This window comes from Ruditapes philippinarum, unplaced genomic scaffold (assembly GCF_026571515.1).
Source record: "Ruditapes philippinarum isolate M1 unplaced genomic scaffold, ASM2657151v2 ctg532_1_1_1_1, whole genome shotgun sequence".
NCBI classification, from domain to species: Eukaryota; Metazoa; Mollusca; class Bivalvia; order Venerida; family Veneridae; genus Ruditapes; species Ruditapes philippinarum.
Window position 1 is genome coordinate 286,945 of NW_026867201.1, and position 4,895 is coordinate 291,839.

The 4,895-nt window shown below is 32.8% G+C and overlaps 1 long non-coding RNA gene across 1 annotated transcript; it reads right to left on the minus strand.

Moving 5' to 3' along the window:
• Positions 1-217: 217 nt before the first annotated feature.
• LOC132735271 (uncharacterized) lies at positions 218-4,685 on the minus strand. Its single transcript, XR_009626430.1, has 4 exons — positions 4,416-4,685; positions 3,933-4,021; positions 3,299-3,375; positions 218-747 (listed from the first exon to the last, which is right to left on the minus strand). It is a non-coding gene; the product is annotated as an uncharacterized LOC132735271 (long non-coding RNA).
• Positions 4,686-4,895: the final 210 nt, after the last annotated feature.

Genomic DNA, 4,895 nt, shown 5'->3' on the forward strand with positions numbered 1-4,895 from the left:
TCATTATATAACATCATGACATTGGGTCAAAAGAGGTGACATTGACCTTTGGAAGGTCAATTTCAAATATTTGATACATTTGAGCATAAAATGTAAAAAAAAAAATATTTGCAAATTTTAATTTGTAAAATATCTTCGCTAAGCATAAGCACAAGAATGTCATAACTTTTACAAAGCGTCACTCGCTTCTGTAATTTCTGGTCGACCAATCTTTCACTTTTTATCACTAGATGGTAGCACCTGAAATTCTTCTGGTATATCTTTTCCAGTTCTGAAATTAGAGGAGCATAAACATGTTTGATGGTAAAGAGCATCGGCTACAAGCAAGTTGTGAACCTGTTCTATCCTTGCTCTCACTGTATCAGACAAACAGTCATTCCTCTGTATACATATATTCAAAACAGTAGGTTCTAGTGTCCTTACTGGCGAAACATCACACTTCCTTGTTTTACCCTTACTTACTAAAGATTGACCACAATATAAACAATCTTTTTTTGTATGAAAACTTATCAGTCATTGATCTCAATGGTGGCATCAGTGTTTTTTTTTTTCTGTCTTAGTGTCTCTTTTAGTGTAATGTGGGTTACAGTACATCTTTTCTACACTCAATGTGAATATATTATTCCGATTCAACTTTTAAACTGTCATTTTATTTCTCACTGGCAGCATTTATTCCCTTGCATTCCTTGTCGTTGCCTTTAACTGTCTTTGTATGAACAGCCGTTAACAAATCAGACAGGAGTTCATCTTGAAAAAAAAAACAATAACTGATATTGTAAGGTTTATAAAATCTGTTTTTTACATTATATGGAGGTTGATCCAGAATTACCCAAAATTTGTTTATAATTATGATAACTTTTTATGTTTTCTTCATTAAATTTATCAATGCGCAAAGATCAATGTTTCTTCTATTTAATTGCCAAATATAATTGATTATAAACATCCAGTACAATCTCAGGCCGCCCTAAATAACCATGGATACGCCACAGCAGCGCAACTCGTTGAAATTTATAATACACCAAAGTGCCCGACACAAAAAGGGATCATGTCCAATATTTGCCGAAGGTTAATGTAAAGCCTGCTAAAATTTCACGTCGTTTGAACATTGTATTATTGTATAATCATTTGTAATTGCAACGTTTATTTATGCAAAAACGTCTTCATTAAGGCGTCGGAAAACGGCACTTTCATAAACATTTGTCAACTGTTTAGACAGCCTACCATAGAAACATCTAATATGATAAAAGAAATTCGACACAAGTATTTTGTTAGTCATGCACACTAAACTTTTTGAGTGGTAAAAGAAGTTTTTTTACCAGACTGTTGGAGTAATTTTAAAGATAAATACATATCGTTTGCGGCATAGAAGAATACGCGTGAAGTTAACGTTTTCTGTCGCTGTGGCGATTGAAAAATACAAATATGCTGTCATATGCGGCCTTGCACAATTTCAATGCGATTTTAAAAAATGAATTCTAATTGACGATTATGTGCTGTTTTTTATATACTTTATTTGTTTTCTTTTACATGCACTTTTTATCTAATTAAATTAAATGAATCATATATTTCATGCCTTCAACTTTAAGATGATCATGTGTATGAATCACAGCAATCAAAGCAATTAGCAATTCAATAGTCATAGGTTTAGGTTGTTAGTACTTACAGAGAATGGCATCGGGAGGATTCCCTATGTATAAGAACAATAGAACATCAACCTTGTTTGCATAATGTGACAAATCCTAAGTTTGCTTATATGGTAGGCATACTGTGTTTAATTATCATATTCTTGTTTCCTTGTAAAGAGGATATATTACGCAGTAATAAAGTGTTTGTTATATGAACTTTGAATAAATATTTTGAATTTATTGTTTAAATTACGGGTATTTCTGGATCATCCCTTGCATTCTTGTATTCTGGTTATTGGTAGCTGATTACGTTTTGTTTCAGTTATCCCAGAACAGTACGTGGTATTATAAGATGTATTTTTCCTAAAAGGCTTTCCTTAAAATGTTTTAGGTGTATTTATTTGATCAAAGTTGCTGATATGACACACTTTTCTTAAATATCAGACTGGCGTTTCCGTTAGTATTACCATGCCGGAAAATTTCATCTGGCATAGGGGGTGCCAGATGAGTTGCGTGCTGTACAATGTCACGCTTAAGCCCCAGTCACATTAGAGCTTACGACCAGTGAAGACCAGTTCACGATCACCAGTGACCTCTTTAAAAACGTCTTACGACGGTCATCGGTGATCTTTGACAGTCGCAGACTATCTTATTTAGGTCCACGACCAATTTCAGTCGTAGAGAGGTTTTTGAGCTTGCACAAAAACCTCCTTGCGATCAAACAGGTCGCTTAGTGATCTTATAAGGTCTTAGGCTGTCGCACGATGGTCGTTCCGAAGTGCGACAATCTTACGACAGTCTTTACAAATTGCCACTAGTCACTGATAATCTTGAGTAGTTTAAGTAATCGGGTGATGGTCGTACGACTAGTTGTAGGTGATCGCATGACAGGTCACGGGTAGTCGTAAGTAATCCCACACAATCTTGAGACCATCGTACGTTTGCTTATGACCTGTCGTGCGATTGTCAATGATGACTGGTCTTACGATAGTCGCAGAAGTAAATTTATACGTGCAAAAATGGTTTTGGTCGCAGACAATCGCTTTGATGATTATCAGTTTTACAAGTCGCCGGTGGTCGCAAGTAATCTTAAGCTCTAGTGTGACTGGGGTTTTAGGATGACGTAATTTTACCGTTATGAATGAAGTTGTAATTTCATACGCTGTTGTACGAAAATAGTTTCGGTTGTAATGGCATAAAATTCCTATTGAAAATTAAGATAAAGAGATTCAAAATATAATGTTATATCGTAAAATATGCAAGAAAAAATATCTGACATATGTTTGCGGTTCGGATCGGAATATCCGTCCCTCGGTAACCCGCCCATGTGCGGTAACTCGGCAAGCCTCGTTACCGCCCAATGGGCGGGTCACCTCGGGACGGATATTCCGATCCGAACCGCAACATATGACATATATTATTATTATTTTCTAAGGTTTTTAATCTAAAATTATAAATATAAAATACCTACTGGTTAAAGTGTTTGGAAGTAACGTAAAGATAAAGTCACATATTAAGTTTAAAAATGTCACCTTTCAGTTTTAAGCATTCAAAAATATTTGTACTGATATGTTACTATATGGAACTTATGACACACTTTAAAAGTTTGCTTATATGAAAAATATCATTAAAGTGATTTTTGTGAAACAAATGTCTCAACTATGCATCTTTACCTTTAACTCGTATACATCACAGTGTCCTCAGAACACATGATCGGGCATACCCATTGGCTCTGGTGTGTTGATGAAATCTGTAACATAGAAATTACTTCAAGTTTGAAAGGATTAGAATCTTATTTTTCATATTTACGTGAAATAAGGTTCTATAGAATACACAGATGTTTTTATTTGTTACATGTATTTGCTTAAATTTTGATTTTAAAAGTGATAACTTAGGTGTGCATTCCGAACGAACTACTAATATATCGCTGTGAATTAATCTTGTACACGTAATGCACTTTTTCAAATTCGCGCAGGTGATAATGTATGCATAAAAGATTTTCTTTTAAATTTATGGATCAAACTGTGCATGTTTACCTTGAACTCATACACATCGCCAATCATGAACCATTTATAACTAGAAATCACGTTTGTTAATTGATAAATTTTTCATGTCACCTTTTTCATGTATAAATTTCTTCTATGTCTATTAAAAACTGAAAATAATTTCAGATATATTGAATTATGCATACGACGCTCAATTTCCTCCATGTTTAATATTCACTTAAACTAGTAAAAGATAATGTTTGATATTTGTGTTATATATGTAAAAATATTAACAAATGTAAGCACAGGAAAGCAAACTTACTCATTTAGTGTACATATAGTTTACTGGATTTTTTTTTTTTTTTTCAAAATCAAGCATACATCAATGAAGACTACCTCAAAGCGGTACCCCTGAAATAATAATAACATTACATACATTATATATGTAAAACAATTTAAAAAAACTATTAAAAAATACAAAAAAATCAACCTTGAATACACATTTAACAATAAAACATGATTAAAGTATTCATAATTTATTTAACGTAATTCGTCATAATTTAAGTAATAATGGCGTTCCATAGTTTAAAAATACTGTCGAAATTAACTTGTTATAAATACACATTTTTAGGCCGTTTTTGAATGTTTACTAAGACAGGAGTTAATCAGAGTTGTAATTTATATAAATTAAACTGTTTTCCATGAAAAGTATAATACAGATCGCTTGAACACCTGTTGACCTTCAACGGATAAAAAACTGGTAAAACAAGTAATAATTTTCAACAAATACTCATAATAAACTTACGACCCCACATTAATAATTCCTATTATGATCTGTAATATTTTAAGGAAAATATACCAACCCACTTTACAGTGTACTTTACTGACATTTATTTTGTTTACACTTATTTTGTTGTTGTTGTCGCCATTATGCAGTCGCTATTCTGAGTATCGGAGACGCTTTGTTCGCCTATGGAAGACCGTTGTCGTCAGAAAAAAATCACAAAAAATAACGCGATAAAAACCTGTTTTTTTCTATGTTGCGCAACTTAGATTTAGCTAGACTTTTGATATGATTCATGTTATTCCATATACTTTCTATACCAAGTAAAATATTTTCTGTTGCAATTTGTTTGAGGTCGATTTACAGACTGACTGGACTATTGGGAATATCTTATGTCTTGCCAGGAATGATCAGTCTGTTAATGAATACAAATAGTTTTGATTTTCAAAAATGATAAAAATGATCAACAGAACACAGTCCCCGACATAATATTCAACATCT